Source organism: Falco naumanni, chromosome 14 (assembly GCF_017639655.2).
Source record: "Falco naumanni isolate bFalNau1 chromosome 14, bFalNau1.pat, whole genome shotgun sequence".
NCBI lineage: Eukaryota > Metazoa > Chordata > Aves > Falconiformes > Falconidae > Falco > Falco naumanni.
Window position 1 is genome coordinate 18,286,982 of NC_054067.1, and position 19,891 is coordinate 18,306,872.

Consider the following 19,891-nt stretch of genomic DNA (forward strand, 5'->3'; position numbering starts at 1 on the left):
ACCTTTTAGTTTTCAGAACTTCGAAAAACTAAGGTTATACAACATGTCTTGTACTGAGCATCTTACAATCAACAGTCAGTTCAGAAAAATATCTTTACTATGTTTCAATTTCTGTTTATATAGGATGTTGCAACCATCTAGAATAAGGACTTTGTTTAACAGACCTCATTATATTCCTACAGCAGAATTCTAGTGTTTAGAGAACTGAAATTTTTTAAAAAAATATAATTAAAAAAGATTTCAGAATAATTTTTTAGAAATACTCTTATTAATTGATTGTATGCTTCAAAAAGGAAATAATTCTGACATGATTTTCTTTTGATACTTGCTCTACATTCATTTTCAACAGATCAATGCATCTATTTCAGGGCACTATTAATGTTCTCACTCTGATGTAGTTTAACTTCTTAAGGTTTCTGATGTGGCCACATGTGATGTCTATAAAGTATTCCTTTTGAACATCTTTGTGTCCATTCATTTCAAAGAGAAACAGCAGTAGCGTTTATTTCATCAATTAGAGATTAATATTGACTGGAATCAAGAAAGGTGTTTTTTAAAAAATACATCAAACATTTTACTTTTAAAATAGCATTACAATTTACACAGAAGTCTTTAACCATGTTATCATTCCATTGGCTTTTGTCTTCTCTTTTATTATTAACTAAATACTTCTGATTTTTATATTGAAATAAAATAATTGTTTGATCAGTGTATAAATTAAGTAACTAAAAAGGGCTGTCTCTTATAGGAAATGTACAAAGTCTTAAATTTGCAGCCTACTTTTTATACAGTTATCAAACAATTGAGGCTGAATTCAAAGATATGTGTGTCCTGATTAATATCTGCAATCAAATAAGTCAATCTATTAGCTGTGTTATTCAGTATATTTCAGTATCTGAGTGCTGTGTGGCACCTTTACTTTATCTAGGGAGTTCTTACCACTTGGAAATTTTTTTTTCCCAGTGGTCCCTTAAAAGTCCCTTAAAAACCCCAAAAACATAAATTCTTTGACTTGTCTATGGCAGCATTTGGAGTGAGGTTTCAGAAGATTTTAATAGTAAAACGTAGGTGACAGCAGCTTCTTTTTAAGCATTAATGGGTAGATCTGCAGACATAGTAAACCTATAGCAGGGAGCAAAATGAAGCCAACCTTTTTAATTGCATTTCTTATGTTGCTTAATGAATGGAATACACTACCATGGTTTGTTCCATTTCACCTCAAGTCATTTAATAGTGCTGACATAAAACAGATTGTCAAAACTGCATTATACAGTTTTACAATTACACAAAATTTGGTCTGTAATTCAAGTCAGATAATGACCCCTAAGGATGATATGCATAAAGCAACACTACAGGTTTTCTATAACTACTAAAATGAAGCTTTGAATGTTAAAAAATGTTATTTCAGATTTTTTTTATCCAATTAGGCATCTGTTTAATACCAGCTAAACTGTTGTTTTTTTTTTCTAAAAGTGTGTGATAGTAATGCTGCTGTTACATTCCTGCCCCACAGAATTGAGGCAATCATCCGGCTCTTGCTATGTCATCTGTGACAACACTTGCTCCTTACATCTTTCTTTTTGTGGCGCTGAGCCAGTGCAGTATTGGCGAGAGAGAGAATCACAAAAGGAAACCGTGTAATACTGTAAAGGGGTGAGTTATGCTTTATTACCTTACACCTGACTCCAGGAGCGATGTGTTCTCTCTTTATAGAAAGACATGTGGAATGCTTACAGAAATAAAAAGAGGAATTGTGTATAGACTGAGAAAAGCAGAAACAGGAGCTCTGTTGGTTCAGCCGAATACCTGCTAGTGCTAGAGAACTGAGAGCTAAGCTGCAGGTGGCATTGCTTTCTGGATCAGTCAGCACTGGGTCTCCAGTTAGCGGGATGATGCTTCGAACATCAAAGTCAAGAGTAACTGCAAAGTACTGAAGTCACGGCACTTGGGGATAGCTTCTTATGTTCAATTCACATGTTCCTAACAATGTATTTTGGACCAATAATGATTGTAGTTAGACGAGTATAGTCTAGAGATACTTCTTGATTTTAGGAACTAAAATGAGAAATGGTTCCAAGTACAAGTTTAGTGTCTGCAACATGTTATCATGGAAATTTCTTTTCTTGCTCTGTACTCATATTTTTTTTAATCTGTGTAGTTTATATGGGGAAACAGACCCAATACCAAGGCTGAATGCATCATTCAGACTCTATTTCTGAGATTGCCTAGGGTTCTGGTCAGGGGGAAGAAGAGGTAACCTGTGGTGATGCTTCTATCAGCTCACACCTCTGTGCAGTTTGTGCTGTCGTTGTTGAGTTTTCCCACATTACCGCTGTAGGAAAGGATGTGACCTTAAGACAAATGCTCTTCAGCTGCAGGTGCTTCTTCAGCACATTACATGGGACAGTGGCTTTTGGTAGTGGAGTGATGGAGTGACCTCTGCAACTTTTTGCACTGATTGATTTTTCATTCCCACTGCTCCAGCACTTTACCTGAATGAATTGATCTGTGACTATACAGTACTGAAGAGCATTTCATTTTCAAAGTTAATAAACTTGGCATCTAAAAGAAAAAAAAAATCAAGCTTAAAATATTTCTGAAACAGACATTAGTGACGGTAGAAAGAAAACTATTATTACTTTTTGGGTGACATAAATTTAATGCATATTGATTTCAGTGTATTTTTTCTATTGACATATCTCAAATAGTTTTGACTAAGTCTTTCCCTTTTAAATCATGACAGAGGCTTAATAAAAGCACTAAACTCTTTAAATCTTGGAGATGCATATTCGCAGGGCTGCAAGTACAAAATAAGATACTTGATACAGTAGTCTGGGAAAGGGAAAGCAGAAGTTATTACTTCATTTAGCTGAGTATCATAAAAGAATATATCTCACCATAAAACAGAACATGTCATCCTCAAACACTCAGGAAGAATAACTTCACTGTGCAGCTTTCAGCCAAATAGGGTTTAGGGGGGTTGCTTGGGTGCTTTTTTTGAGAAAAGTGGATTTCTCCTCATTGCCTCTTGGCTTGTCCAAGGCAAGCTGATGTCTGACAATCAATCCTCCCTGTTACATTCTTTGTAAGTCTAACTTTAATTTATTTCTTTTATTTGGTAAGTGATCTGAAAGAACTTGCACAGGTTTAAGCCAATAAAAATGTTTTCAATATGGTGGTAAATGGAAGTTTATAACAAAGACTGACACAGTTAATCTGTAAATTAAATTTTGTTTCTAAAAGCTATAACATCCTTCATGTCACTTAAATTGTTTTACTCAAAGGCAATTTGAAAGAGAGAAACAGGCCTTTCCTTATGCTAACTTACCCTTGTATTCAGAAATGTTGATTTTTACTTTTTCTTCATAACTTTATGCATGAATGTGAAAGTTACCATTAAAGTTCTGAATTCCCACTCCCAAGGAAGGATTATTGAAAACAATGAAGAATGTGTTCTTAAATTATACCCTGAAATATTGAAGGACTGTGAGAGAGAACTTAAATTTATTTTTTAATGCCATTTCAAAAAATGCACTCTGTTTATCACGAGTCATTTTCTGGTAAGCCCTACAGTATGGATATTGTTCTTTAATATAATTTTCCATAACATTAAATTTGCAATGGAGAAAGGCACTAGGTCTGATTCATCATTTCATTACACTGCTCAGATTTCCTTGACTTCAATGAAGTGGAGTAAGATAAAGGACAATCTGGTTTATCTTCTCTTACAATTTTTCTGGTTAGCTTTCTTTGTTTATTATTCCAGAATTTCTTATGTTCTAATTTAAGTAAAATCATCAATGTACCAGTTTAAAATGTTGGGTTTTTCCATTAAAAAAATACCCTACATAATCTGGATTCAGCGGAAGCAAACTGTAACTGAAAAGCTTCTGATACAGCTTTAGAAAAGATTTTAAAGAAATACTTTTTTGTGATAACTTGATTGTCATTCAGGAAGAATTGAATGCTTAGATGAGAGAAAGCAAGCTCAGACAGGCATAAACACAAAGAATAAAAACACATTTACCTATTGTTGTCCAATGATTTTCTCAGGCAGCTGGGTAAGTTTCCCTTACTGGACTGACTGACTTCCTGGGGTGTCTGTGCTTTTAAAGTAAACAGGGCTTGGCAGATTCTAACTCGTGGTTTTTTGGATGATGGTTCTAGGACCACACTCCTTAAAGATCAGTTGCCAATACTCAGCGACTGGTGCCAACACAGCCTATCCAATGTGAAATATACCCTTTCCCTGTCCTTTTTATAATTTACTTCTTTAGCAATATCTGATGGCTAAAAAAAAGTATATAGACTAAAGTTTTGAAATAACTACTTTAGATCACATAAGAAATGTGCTGATCTAAAACAACAACAAAAAAAAACCAACCCAAATTAAATACCCAGCACCCCATTAATTACTGGCTATCTGCTCTTTTCCTTGTTATCCTTCAAGTCTGGATGGAAAACTTTATACTGCTTCCAGACTTTCGAAACTTATTGAGATCAGCAAGAATCCTGGGTCACTGCCAGACTTGTACCTCCTCAATTTTTATTGCTTGGTTTCCAGAGCAGAATCCAAACCCAATACAGCTTCCTTCAACGCATGAAAAGATTACCAAACTCAGAGCAGCAACTTCTACATAGAAAATAGGGAGCTGCCTTATCCCAAGGATGTACTCTTAAATCTTGCCCTTGGGAACTTAAGCACAGTGGATTCAGTGTTCTCCCATTCTGAAGCTCTTTCTGTCAACAAAGTATGCTGAGAAGGATCGTTCACTTACAAAAGGGATGGAAGATTTAGAGTATCAAACTGGGCAGGGGAGTGGGGTTGCAAAACAGAAGACAGGAGAAGTCTTAAGGATTTTGTGCTTATTTCTGTTCCCTGGTAAGAGCAATTGTGTTCTGGCTGACTGTAATAAAAGTTGAGAGACTGCTGTCTTCCAGTCCATCCTACAGTCACTTGTATAAGCAGCATACAGTAACAGTGCAGGAAAGACATTAGGCTGTAGGCAATTATTAAGTCTGGACTTCATATCAAAGCTGGAGCTCATAAATTACATACAAGCTCCCCAGATTATCTCAGCTCGATCCTCAGAAAATAATAGAACCAGAGTGTCATGATACTTCATACCTTCCTGTAACTTGGAATTCAAATTACTCTTTGAGTAAAGCATAAACAAAGATTACTAGTACAGCCTAAATTCTTATAATAGCAGTGCCTCACTAGGAATGGAAACTTTTAAAACACTTTTTTTTCTCATTACCTAAGAAATGTGAATAAACAGAAAGTAAATACAGCTGTCAGAACACCAGCCCAAACTCAAGTGTTTCCAGAAAAGTACTCCTCAGAAAAAACCTCAAATTGTAGTGCTAAGAAACCATCTTGGTTTCCTTCTTGGTCCAGTGAAGTGATGAGTTCCCACTGTTCTCACCCACTTGGCACCTTTTTCAGTGAAGCAGTGACAGATGAGAGCAGCATGCTGAGAGAAGGTGCTGCCAATACCTGTCACATTTGTTATATACAATGTATTTGCACAATGCAACACAGAAAGTACCACAACATGCTATCTCAGATGCAGCATTAAGAAAGATCTGAATACATATATACTGCTCATTGCACCCAGTGTAGCTCCACTAAAACCTGGCACTCTACAGAGCATTAGACAGGATGCCAAGACTAAAGGAAGATGGTATTTGCAATGGAGAGATCTTTAGACAGAGAAGAGTGAAGGTGGAAATATTTTCTGTATTGATATTCAAGAACATCAGAGAATACGCTGCAGGTCCAACAGCAGTGCAAGGCCCTCAAGGCATTGTAGCCTATGGTGTTTTGCTGTGGTTTGCTGGGTAGCATGCTTGCCTGGTAGTGTCAGAATTTTTTCTAAATTTATTGCCTTGTACAGATCGTTATTTTGTTTAGCTGCTGTTTGTTGAGCTTCTGGGACTGCTTCTTTTTGTGAACTTTTTTTCATTATGGATTGTTCTTCCCTTTATAAATATCTGGACATGAATGTAATAATAGTGCCTTGAATAGCTCCTGTACATAGGAGGTCTTTAAAATTCAAGACTGGTATTGATTGCATTTTTAGTGGTTGGTCAGAACTTTTAAACCAGCCTTGATACTGGTACTGAAGGAGTCCTACTGCTGGGGACTACCCATGGCTAACTCTTTCCTTCATTGGAGGGACCTGTTTTATACGTATATTTTAAAATGTAAAGCTGGAATCTTCCAGGTTCCATATGTAAAAAATGCTATACAATAATAGCTACCACAATTTCTGTGTAAAGATCACATTTTTTTTCTGCTTAACAGAAACTACCACAGGTTTTTTTAGGAGTCTAAAAGCAGAAAGTATTTTTATGTAGAAAGACAACCTAATGTAGTCAAGCTGCTCTTCATGGACTGTGTGCTCCTCCCCTGGGACCAATTTGCTATTTTGAAGCAGCAATGGTTCTTGTAGGACAGTAGCTGCAAAGTACTGCATGCCACAACCTGCATTCTTATCAGCTGGTCAGCTTATGCATCCCACATTCCAGTTTTTCCCTTTTCTCTCATAATAGAAGTTGAAGCAGTTAAAACTTTTTATGGGAGCAGCTGAGATGATAAATTCTGCCTGATGAATAGGCTGGTAATAGCCCTCAACTTACAGAGGGAAAATTAATGCACCAAGGTCAAATGATGCGGATTAAGATACAAAGAAAAATCAGAATAGATGGAACATAAGAATTTCTTGATCTTATTTCTCTTCTTTGTCTGATAGATTAAGGATCTCGCTGTCTCACCTACTTGGTGCAAGAGAAAGCTGCCTTTTGCATTGTGGAACTGACTATACTGGCTGTTTTAAGAGTTGCATTCCAAAGTCATTAACTGACTACTCTATATTGATGCATTTCTCTAGATACCATTTGGACAGGATAATGTTTTATGACAGTCACTCAACAAGTAAAGTAAGTATTCATTAGATGCATGTGCATAATTATTCAAGCCCTTGAATAACGGTATGGTTTAAGAGAGTTAATTGGAATGCAAATACACATTCTAAGCATTTAATAATATTGATGTATGACATTGTTGAAATCACCTGACATGGCAAATAGTCAAAAGGTTACCCTGAGTACAGCCTTATTATAATTTTCTGAGACTTGCTTGTTACCCAACAACAACTGTGATTTTATGAGAGGAGCAAAGTATCGAACTAAATGAAGCTTAAGTACCTTAATTTTAATGTGACCTTCATGTATTTTTATTATTACTGATTTCAGCCCAATAATCAATCCTGCAACAAAGCATGTGTGCCTACTATTTCAAAAGTGAACCAAGGAAACAAATAAATCAGTATCTTGTGTTTTACCAGCAGAATTGCCCATAAGCAAAAGCTTTTTGAAAAATTTCTGTGAGGCATCAGCAGAATATCTAATTGCATGTTAAAGCCGCACTTCAGTAGACCTACTTAAACCAGCTACCAGGTATCCATAACCAGCCACATTTTTTTTTATTTTATTCCCTCTTCCCACACATTTTTTAGTCTGTCTGCTGTTGTTATTATTTTGGATCACAAATTCTCTTTCTTTTTATTGTAGTAGATAAAATCAAGCTTTTTAAAAGATCTTTTCATCTGATATCCTTTCTGTAACATGCTGTTTAAAGAAACTGAAAAAAATAAGTACACAGGAAAACATGACTAATGGCATAGTTTGGAGGAGGATGGTAGGAATATTTTTGCTCTTCTGTATGAGTAGGAGATGAAATTTCAATAGGTAGTTCAGATTTTTAAAACACAGATCCTAGCTGTTTTAAAACTTTCCACTTATAAACTAAAATCTGTGGGTAAACTATATGTGCCTGGTAGGCACACGTTTTCATTAGATGCATGCTAATTTTTCAATATTAATTTTGCAGGCAACTAATTGTAATAGTAGCCAAAAATAGGCATCTGATTCACTACAACCAATTACATAAGATTTGTCATTTATGATTGTATATTGGAGGAACTTAAAACTGAATTTCTTCTTCATTTCAAGAAATGTTAAATCAGACTCCACCTGAAAACTTGTCTTTGATTTTTAGGCAAAACTTTCACATATCATCAAAAGGTCAGCAAATAGTGAATGAAACTCTTTACACAGGCTTCATTGATTCAACATGTGCTCACTAGTTGCTATTCAAGCTCATCCTGCTGTGCTGATGAATTAACAAGCCATAGGAGTTACGGTCATCCTAATTTTCTTCTCTCAGAAATTTAATTTCCTGCCAATGAGTATGTGCTGATACACCTACTGTTGGTTTGTTTGTTTGTTTTTTTTTCCCCAAAGACAGGAATAACAGCCAGCCACTCTTAATGTTTTAATTAATGACCATGTTTTTCAAGATTTAGAAATTCCCTCTTGTTCTTTATTGCTTTCACACATAGAATTTTTACTGAAAGTATTTGTTCAATGACAAATTCAAGAAATTAATATTTCTGGTATTCTTGCAGTCCTGGAATCTAACTTACTTGAGTGCAGGCAAAATGACAGTGTATGGGACACTCATCATTGAACAACAATATACAAGAACATACATCCCCCCCAGCTGCATTAACTGAACTCTAAAAAGTGAAATAAATATATTTAAGAATAACTTTACTAAAGTAGTTAAGATGTACTTAAGTGATTTTAAACAAGTTTTTATTTTCTTTTCTCTCTGCAAAGTAATTATGTGTGTTTTCTGTTAGAGTAAAAAATTAGATATTAAATGTAGCTTCTTTCTAAATGTATTTACAAGTGGGTGGGTATAGTCTCATGGGTTTGGCTTTCAATTGTAGTTTACAAGTCATAGGTGTTTATGGATAGCCTCCTTTTCAAACATTAAATTCCACTGAATTTAAAAAGCATTTTTCTTTCAAAACCACCCCATTAAAGCTATTGTTGCTATTTCCTTGTATCTGTGCTCAGCAAAGCAAAAAGGACTGGCAACATTTGGCTAAACAGCAATGAGAATGATGCCAATATTTGATTCTTACAACATTCAGTGTGTAGAACGCTGTTTTGCCCAAAGCTTAAGGGACTAAGCATAAGGGACTTAGAAACCTACGTAAGTCCTACAAATGCTAATGGATGTTTGGCGTGCTGTAAGTCACAGTGTAAACATGATCCTCCTGGCAATATTCTTTAACAGGTGCTGAACATCTGCACCTTTTATACAAGTTCTTCGGAACTATGGATGCTAAGAGACAGCTTTAAAATGAAGTTGTTGATTTCTTATTCTACACCTAGTTTCTCCCAGACTTAGAGCTACTCTGCTTAAGAGTAATATCAGAACATATTATCAGGCAAGAGAGATAAGAATCATGAAAAGTTGTTACTGTTCAAATTAGGAGTCTTCAGTATAAACACATTTATATGATAAATGCATGGACTGAACGTTGACAGTTTAATCACCTGCTGACATTTTTATGTTTGGATATTTTGGGCCTTTTAATAAAGACTTCTAAATGTATTAGCCAGATAAGTTAATGGTTTAACTATCTCAAAAAAGAATTTAAAAAAAAAAAATCGAACTGGGCTCATGATGCAGGGTCAGCTAGTAAGAATCTTATGCCCCAAAATGAAGCTAATCTGGCTATATTTCCAACAGCCTATCATAAATTTGTCTTTTGAATTCCCATTGTTGTAAGGATAGGTCTCCTCATTTTAAATTTTAAAGTGGAAGAGTGAAAATTGTTCTTAAATTACTGTGCTCTTTAAAACAATACTTGTCTTTTAAATAGTCTAGAGATGAAAACTTAAACTTGTTCACATTCACCCATTAAAAAGAAAATAGAATGTAGCAAACTACTAAATTCAGCTCACAAAGCATATTCATCAAATCTTTACTAGCAACATAATCTGAAAAATAATTCACTTATTGGCACATTTAGCACTCCCTATTTTATGCATCACTGTCAAGCCTGATTGGAATCCAACCACTCAAACAGTCAAATTTACTAATTTTAACAAGCAATAGCCTCTGGTTACTCAGTTATCAGAACAGTGCCCTTACAGAGCCCGCTGCAAGGTGGATCAATGCAATTATCATCCACTGACATATGGCAAGGAGCTATGAGTGTTTTCACATGAGATAAATTGAATGGGACACAAATCATTGACTTATGTCAAGGATACCAGAGACAGCACCTGAAATACAGCAAATTTCAGAGGGGGCTGACAGGCAGTGAGTGAGGAAAACAGAACTGCATGTTGTTGATACTATTCTGGAAGAAAATCATTCAGCCAGAGTGCAGCTTACTATTTGCTCTGTCATCCAGAGCAAGTTAAGTAGTGTAGTGATCTGCTTCCTGTATATCTTTATTTATGCAAGGGTTTGCTTGCTCATTTTCATATTCCTTCCAGAGGGTAAATGCCTTTATTCTGTTTAACAAGTAAGTTTGGTTAAATCTGATCAGGATTGCTGTAGTTGCTGCCCGTAATTTGTATGGAAAAGTAGCAAGTGTTTCAATAGTCAACATGCTTTCTACGCTCTCACCAGCCTCAGCAATGAAGATAACCATTTAAAAGGCCTGGAAATGCCACTTTTTCTTTTTTTTTTTTTTTTTAATCCATATATAGACTGTTATTTTATGAAAAAAGTAATAGTAACTTAATTTAATTTGAATACTGGAAATTTATTACAGCTCATTAAGTCCACATTTGTAAACGAAGAGAAAGTGGTTCAATGTGTTTAGTTCAGCGTATTTGGTACATAAAGAGATAGTCATAACATCTAACTTCAAGAGCTTCTGCTGCCTAAACCAAAAACTAATCCTCTTAAGCCTCCAGTGAAATTCAGGATGAAAGGGACAGATTTCTCCAGAGGGCAATTCAGGGTAAGAATTTAACTTAGGTGCTTTGAATTGCACTCCTCCAGAGAACATCCTCCTTCTACTTTTAGTTATATAGTGTATGACCAGCTTTCTAATTCAGGCACTTTAGTTAGGTGAGTGAAAGACCATGTATCTCCTATAGCTCCATGAAGATTTGGAATGGGACAAACATTTTCTTGCTAAATAATGAGTTCTTTGTAAATCATATTTTACCTTGAAAGAGTTCATGGATATGAGTAAAATTGACAAAATATAATTCTGCAGCTGGGTTGACTGTAGGAAAGTAAAATTTCCTGGTGAGTGAAGGCTATGTTTTTTATAATTAATACATTTGAATGTTATTTCATTTTCATCACACTTTTAGGAAATATGAATTGAATAGGCTACAAATGTGCAGAGGTTAAATATTCACAAGAAAGAAATGTGACAATGATAAATAGAAACATACTTGTATGCTATGTTAAATGTATTTGTCACCTTGTTTAAGTAAATGTTTGAAATAGATTTGCAAGTTGCCTTGAGTGTTACAGATTTGTTCAGATGCACAGTTCCTGAATTTCATATGACATATTATTATTTTTTTAAGACTTCATTTCAATAGCTAGTTTAATAAGGTTTAATCCTGCAAGCTCTTTTGTTTGACCCATATGTTTTTAATGTAAGCCATCAACTGTTTTGAGATAGACAGTGAAGCAGGGAAGTTAGCATGTGCAGAGCATAGAGTGAAAGACATTTCAGCTTGACAAAAGGTTCAGGCAAGCCTGATCCAGGTTTTGAGCAGCTGGAATCAGTGGACTGGGAAGGGTAGAGACAAAAACACCCAGTAAAGTTCAGAGGTTCATTTCTTAATTTTCAGCCTAACAGGACCCCCTGGCTGCTTTCTGCCAGCCCAGTTCTTCAGGAAAAATGGAAAACAACAAAAAGCAGCTGCCTAAGGATTTACTTTAGCGCTTTCTGAGTTTTCTCTCTTTTGCTTCCCTTGCTGTTGTTGACTGCAACACCAGTCAAAACCACCTTACTCTGAATTACCCCAGGCCTGGGCACTCCCTTTCCATAGACCATTTCCTTCTAAATGCCTTTTGGGTTTTACTCAAGTCTCCATCCATCACAGCCTCATTCTGAAAAGCTTTAAAGAGAGCAGCTCTGATGAAAACTCTGGAGAAACAAGACCGCTTTCAGGCCTTTCATATCTGACTGGACAAGCAAATAATGGAGAAGTAGACTTGTGAGAGTATGCAATGAGCTTATTCAGTAGAAAACCACAGATACTCAGTGACCAATCTCAGCCAGTCTGGCTTTCAGCTGGCAGCAAAAAGATGGCTCAAAACCATTTTTTGCATCCAGTTTTGATGTGTTTCAGAGCCCATTGTGGCCTCTGGTAAGAAAGCACCTTCAAAGACTCCAGCCTCTAAGGTAGGCTCTAACTAGCTGGAGTGATAGACTCCCTCCATGCTCCTGCTAGCTAGTTTGGGGACCAGGGTTGTTGTAAGTGTTTCTTTAACAGTTCTGTTCTAACCTGAGGAATTTTTCTCAGAGGCCATACTGAATGTGTATTCATTAGCCATATAAAAATCAGTTCTAGTGAAATGGAGATTATAATAAGAGAAAATTTGGGCAGCAAATACTTTCAAGTGTTATTAAGAATTAATGAATTCCAACTATGTCCCTATGCATTTTGCCTCTCATTCCTCTGCCTGGATTTGTTTTTGTTGATTAAGTTTTGGTTGTTTTTTTTTCCTGAATGTGTTTTAAGAAATTTGTAACACAAAACGAAAAGTATCTTATCCTATACCATGTCAAGATATTTAGATGAATAATGGAGTGTGGCTATGGCCAGGTTTAACCATATCCATCTGTTATCAAGTCCTAACTTTGGTAGTGATAGCTAATATCTTAACTAAAAGTTTCCTGTAGTAATTGTTGATTTCTTTATAATTACTGATGTCTTTGTTTCAAGTAAGTTTACAATAGCCTAGTGCTGGTTTTATATATCTGTTATACCCAAATATACTTTTTGTTTCTATTGATAACATTATACCTTATGCTTTCTAAACCTTGCTTGTCTTCTTCCATCAGAAAACAATTACAGTTTCTGTCTGTTGAAAAGCTTGTGCAATTTTTGTGCTCTCAAGCATGGAACAAATTACTGAATTTGGTAAATTGTAACATTTCTTGGCCACCCACTCTGAGCTCAGAATGGACATCTTTCCAGTTCACAGTAACACGTACTTAATCAAATAAAAATTTAGTAGAAATCTATAGATAACTTTTTAAGCATGAAGGTTAAAAATAATGTTATTCAGAATATTTCTGAGATGTGTAAATATGTTAAAAAAAAAAAGGAAAAAGAAAAAGAAATGCTAGATCAAGGTTATAATGTTTTTTATTTCTCAGAGCAGAAAAGCTTTATCTGAGTTTAAGCCTGCTATACATAGTTTTACCCATAAGTAGTAGGGTTAAAATGAATTTGGATATTGCTATGTTGCACAGCAGTCTCTGGAGCACAATTAACTCTCAGCAAGCTAATCTTTCAGGAGCAGATTCTTTTTGCTTTCTTGTATATAAGAAGCTGTTACCTAAGCATTACTGTACGGTTAATTTATTTCAAGACTTAAACAGCTTCTAAAGTTACAAGGCAAGGAGAGTATCAAGTAGCATCATATTAATATTCAGTATTCATATGTTGTATCAGGTAATTATTATTAAGAGACTTTGTGTTCAAATTCAAATACTTCCAAAAGTGACTTCAATAAAGCTTACACAACATTAAGTGTTGAAAGGACAGAAAAGGTATTGTCGTCAAATCCAAACAGGAATTAGAAATGACTGACATACTGATTTCTAACGAACTGGATTTCAAAGCACTTTTACAGTATGGGAATCCCTAGCTAAAGTTTCCATATAATGAGGACTTCCTTACTGCATCTTTTCTACTGTCTTCCCAAGAAAAACAAACTGTAGGGCTTGTGAAAATAATCTCTTTTAAACCAAGTAAAGGAGCAGAGGGATGTGTGCAAACTTAATGTTGTCGTACACAATTTATCTTCCTTTATTTTGAGGGTGATGATTTCGGCTGAGCATGGATAAGGATGTCTTAATATCTGGTACAAAGCTTTGCAGTGAAATATGAAAGAAACCATGATGCTTGCATTAAAGAAATTCAAGCCTATTTATATATATTTTGTTTTTTTTTTTTTTTTTTTCCAGTTCAACAGAGGAGTTTGTCAGTACCACACAGAAGATGTAAAACTGGTTAGTAAGTTACCTGTAATTGTATGCGATTGAACCTTGGATTCATTGGAAAGTCAATGCACCATAAAGCTCACAGTAATTACAAGGCAAAACAATGGAGCATAAATTCTGTCCTTAAATAATATTTTGCAGCTTCCCCAAAGCCATTTATGTCTTAAATGGCAGAAAGTTGCTAAGACTCTTTAAGTACCTGACTTCAAAGCTGCTGTGTAAAGGTATTGTAAGGACAAGGAGAGGAAAAACAATTGGTCCAGAGAGCATTCAGATAAAACCAAGCCTTATCTCGTCTGTTGTACAGAGAAAAACAATTTAACAATTGTGAAGTTTCTCTTCCCTCAAGGATCTTGAGCCTGCTCGCTCCAGTTCTGCCCTAAGCTACTGTTCTACTATCCATTTATTCTCTCTAGCACCACTTAAAAACAGGTGAACATGGACAAGGAAGCAGCACATGCTGCGAAGACAAACCTTTGCTAGAAACTGCAGCTGAAAAAGAAGGAGGAAAGGGAGTTCAGGAACTCAGAGTGCTGAAATGCTCTTGAAGCCTTTCCTTCCTCATACATAGCTATATCTTGCACAGATGGGAACAGAAAGCAGATTAATGGACAGATTCTGTCCTGGTGATTTTTCAAGAGACTGGTTCACCACTGGCAAAATATCCTTTCCCCCCCACCCCACCCCCCTAGTATTTTTATCTTTAGTCTGATTTATTTTTGAAGCATACTGATTTGTCACTTAAATGGGATGCATTTATTTTTTGCATAAAAATCACTTTCTAATATGTTTAACTTGTTACTTTATTAAGTCAACCATTTTTTAAGAGTTAAATTTTAAACTGAACTCATATATTTTTTGCAGACCCATACTTAAAAAAGCAGCTACAGCAGGATTAAGCAAATCCACAGATACTGCAAAGCAAGTCCTGCAGCTATGAAGCTATATGTAGTATCTTATTATTTCACTCATATGTAAGAGCCTGAGTCTGGTTAGGCACCAAACTGGGCATTATGAGCAAAATTGTATTGATTGTGTGCTGGCCAGGCCACTGAATGCTGCATTATCTTAATCAACAAAAGTATCAGTGATCCTGATTTTATGAAAGCAGTAGGAATGTTTGCTCCAATAGATAAAAATTTATATAATACTAACTATATTGTAAACCACAGAGATTCAAAAGGATTAAATTTACCATAGAAGTTTTATTCCTTACATTGTTCTCTAAATAAAGCTACAGTGTGCAAGGCAGTCATCTAGGTCAAAAAGAGACAGGAGAACAGCAATAAAACATGATATGGGATATAAAAAGAGGCAAAAGGTAGTAAATACAAGTTACTATTTTAAAAGTTCATGCAGTTGCTAGGGGGGAGAAAAAATAGAACAAGAATATCAATAGTGAATAGAGTAAGTAAAATAAAAGGTTTTTCAAAATAAGTGGTGTTTGGGTTAAAAATAGCATTGAAAACACTGTGTAAGGAATAACAGGAACTGTTTTCCAGCCCTTGTGAAATAGAAAGGTTGTCAGCTCTAACTGGGAAGGCTAAGAAGAAACATTTACTAAAGGTATACCATGTGTAACCATCTAGCCTAGATGCCATAAATCCTGCAGTTATAGAAAAAAACTTGTCCTGAACCACAATTAATATCAACATTAACAAGAAAACAAGGGATGCATGAAAAATTGAGGTTATAAAATTGCCCCAGTACTGGATAAGGTGAAAATCATGACTTGGGAATTATATATCAACTAGATTGATATTGATTTTAAGTAAAATAAAGGAACAATTGAGCTGGGACTTTAAAGATCACTAATTTTTGCAATGCTGATTCTTGCATTACTTTTCTGGTTTTGTGGGATTTGTTTTTTCAGACTTTCCTTTCTGTAGTTGTCTGTTCTATTAGGCTTGCAGACCTGGTCAAAACAGACAGTCAGTATTATAATACCCGGATATCTCCAGCTTCTTTGAGAAAGCTCTCATTACGTGGAATGACAGGGTATTTTGCAGATTAGGTTTAAAAGTGTTTCCCCCCATAGAAGACAAATTCATGTTGCTAATGGGAAGGAAAGAAAGTATTGAGTTGTTACTGAGCAATTAATGTTTCCTGGAGACATATAGAGACTATGTGGAGTCATATATGTGAAGTTTGCAAATGATACAACATTTCTGTGGTAAGAAATGATGAGAAGGGTGTGACACTAATGCAGAGCAAGGTATGGATTCAGTTGATGACCTGATTGAAGAAATTGCTCAATAGCAGCCACGCAAGTGGAACGTATTCACTGCATCAACCCATCCTCCCTCAGGGCAGAAGTTACAACTCCATTAATCTCTTCCTTCTTTCTTCCAGTACATCTGGTCTTAAGAATGACCTGGAGCACTTAATTAAGTGGTCACAATAGAATACTGATATGCATAATGGTATGCATTTCAAAAGGAGGACCACACACTGTGCTTACATAGTTGGAGCTCTTGTGTAGAAATACAGTAAGTCAGAAAGGATTTTAATGGTCATTATGAGTAGATATATTATTGAAATTCATTTCAGAGTTAACTCAAGAAATACACCCCGAAAATGAACAATCTTAAAAAATATATTAAAAAATTAGGTTATTAAAATAATTTGCTTTTTTCCCTGGCTGTGATAAAATCATCACAGTTCAAAAGCAGTATTAAAATAATCGAGTAGGAATAAAGGAAATTCACAAAATATATCCAGAATTTGGAATGTCAAGCCTCATGTCACAAAGAATAGCCTTATCCAAAAGGAAGTTGAGAGAAGACACTCTCTTTTTAAAAGTGCTGGTTCATGGGTGCATTTGAATAGTGTGAAGCAGGAAGAACTGTCTATCCAAAGACTGTTAACTGAGGTTAGAGAAATTAATTGCCTAATTAGGATACAATTTCCTAGCAGTCTGACAGAAGATGCAAAAGTGCAACTTCTTCTCATTCAGAAACTTTGATGTGAGTTGGAACAGTTTTCTAACATGTGTATGATTTAATTCAGCTTTTCAGAAGAAATCATCAGCCTGTGTGTACTGATGAATCATCCTAAATCTTTCAGGTGGTCTACTGAATCTTCCTGGGACATTTGACAACACATTTTTTTTGATCAAAATGTTCTCATAACACTTGGTCTTACAAAACCGTAGCATTTATTAGTCTCATGCTTCAGAACCTCATTTAGTCATCTGACCAACCAGAAATTAATATTTGTTCCCCCTTCCCTAGGAATATTACTTTAGCATGACTTTCTAGATACTTTTCTCCTTTCTGAAACATCAGGGGGTTTGTCCAAATGAACACAGGATGATAAACGGGGGGTGGGGGGTGGGGGTGGGTGGGCAGGGAGGTATTAGAATTGCTTCTTGGCTTGGCTGATACACTTGTCCTTCCTGCTCAGGGTAGAGCAAGCCTTTCTTCTGCCTTCTCTTTGGTAAGATAAATACATAAAGCTCCTTAAGCTCTGCAACACAAGGGTGATTTTCCAATTTTGGGATTACTTCTGTCTTCTTCAGTGTGTGGTAGAGCTCACCAGCTGGATCATCTGTGTATCTCTCTCAACAAATTTCCTGCCACTGGGGAGGTATTGGCTACCAATGGTCTGCTAGGCTTTTTGTTTCTTTGTTTGTTTGTTTGTTGTTAATATTCTTTCAGCGTGTTTTGGAGGGTTTTCTGAGAATCCAGAATTTTTGAGTAATTGAAGTTGCTGTTTGTTAGCAGCAAGTCAAATGATACAGAAGAATATATGATGTATGGGTGGTTGACTTCAGAAGTCTAAAAGCCTCACTCAGAACATCTTGCTAATGCCTGTGTTTCAGATAGGTGCCAATCTACAAAGCTTGTCTGGATCTGTAGTCAATGAATGTGTTCTTCAGCAGACAATTCAGCCCACCTATTTTAAGAAGGAATTAATTATCTGTTGGTAGTTGATGGTGCAAATAAATTTTAGAATTAGACTATACTCTTTACCTTCTGGGGGCTAAAATTCGGTCAGCTGGATGCCACCTACTCTGATATAAAAGTCTAATAATGTATTTTTTTCTAATTGAAATATTATGAACTTAACTATTTGCTACAGACAGGTGATACACAACATTTTTAATTTAGACTATCTGATTCACTTTTCAGGAATTTCAGAGTGACCATAGCCATGTCATTACATTAACAACTACCACATAATTTTGGCCACACACATAACGTAACCATTATGGTAGCTCTGCAATTATTAAATAGGAAAATGAAAATGGGTTTGTTGAGCAGCATCATTACTCATAAATGTTTCCTTTGTTATATACTATTATCTACTGTATTTTTCTCTTAGAATGAATACAATTTAAGATCAAAACAATTATGCCAAATGTAGGAAGTAATTGTACAATATCTGTACTCAGACATAAGATTTATAATAGATAATAAGAACACAATCAAAATACAATTACATATGCAATTTGTTTTGATATACATGGTTTTGTGTGATAATGATGCTTTAATTCAAACCTTTTCTTGTTGGTTTTGTGGAGGTTTTTTTAGTCTCCAGTACTGTAAGCATAGGTTAAATTAAAGAAATGGTATTTATGAATTGCAGTCCACCTTTTGGGCAGAATTATTTTGTCCCTGTAATAAAGGAAGTGTGAAGCATTATGTGTCTGCTGCTATAAGCTGGAAGACCTAACCCTCAGGTTTGGATGATACTTTTACCTATTTGGGGTTTTATTACAAGATATTCATGCTGTGGAACTGAACTGTCATTAATAGGGAATTCCCCTGCCAGAGCTGTGGTCTTGTGGTGCTGGGTGAGAAATTATAGTAAAGAGACAGTCCAAGACATGAAGGGTTAGGACTAAGGACTTGAGTATTTCTTTCCTATCTTGTTGTTATATATGGAATGATCTGCAAAAGAATGCTTAAAACCACCACGATTATGAGAGGAATTTGACTATGAGATAAAATTATGTAGCATATGCAGCATTCACTCCTTTGGCATATTGCCCTTTCATTTGGAGTCTTTTGGCAGAGATTTCCAAGTGGCATGAAGGGCAGGGGGGTGCCATTGAATTTTAATGCTCAGAACCTGTGCTCAGCATGGTTTGAGTCACCTATAGAAACAAACATCTTAGGAGGCAAAGATGTCTAATACCCCAAGATTAAGTTTCTCTTTTTCTGCATGAATCTATGCATGTTTGGGGGTGGATGGGACAAAGGGTTACCCATTAACTGATGTGAACATAAGTTCTATTTCTAACCTGTGCAACTAGCTTTCTCACTAAAAACAGGACAATCTTCTCATATTTTATTTAAAATATTATAAAAAAATTTTTGTTAAGTAATCTGATCAAAGGATGCTTGTAAAAATCTATAGTACGAAATTAATGTAGCTTTTACTGTCATAGCTTGCTTCTTTATAGTGGTGGTGTTTCTGTGAGCTGCTGGAGTATGATGCAAGGCTTCTGTCCAGGAAGCAGTTAACACTGTCATCACATTATATGACATGTCTCTATACATTCCAACACATGATGATTTTGCTGCACCTGCCCAGTACTCTTTCATTAGCCTGTATTCTGAATTTTTGTACTAACCATTTCCTGGTTAGTACATTTTCACTGGGTTTTCACAAACAAGGGCTAAACCATGAGCGTATAATTCTATCAGCTCGTTTTCATGCACAGCAGAGGTCTAGGTTGAGTATGCGCTCAAACTTTTCTACTTTTTCTGCTTTCTCCTACTATCAGAGTTAAAATAGCTGTACTCCAACTAAGCTTGAACTTCCTGTTAAAAAAGTTAAAGTAACTGCTAGGAAGGAAGAAC

General features: G+C 35.6%; 1 long non-coding RNA gene across 1 annotated transcript in view; it reads left to right on the top strand.

Annotated features, from left to right (window-relative positions):
* LOC121097224 overlaps positions 1 to 19,891 on the top strand; it is a 141,202-nt gene that overhangs the window by 72,662 nt on the left and 48,649 nt on the right. Inside the window, exon 2 of the long non-coding RNA XR_005830868.1 lies at positions 14,046 to 14,090. This is a non-coding gene — a long non-coding RNA (uncharacterized LOC121097224). The remainder of the gene's footprint in view (positions 1 to 14,045; positions 14,091 to 19,891) is intronic.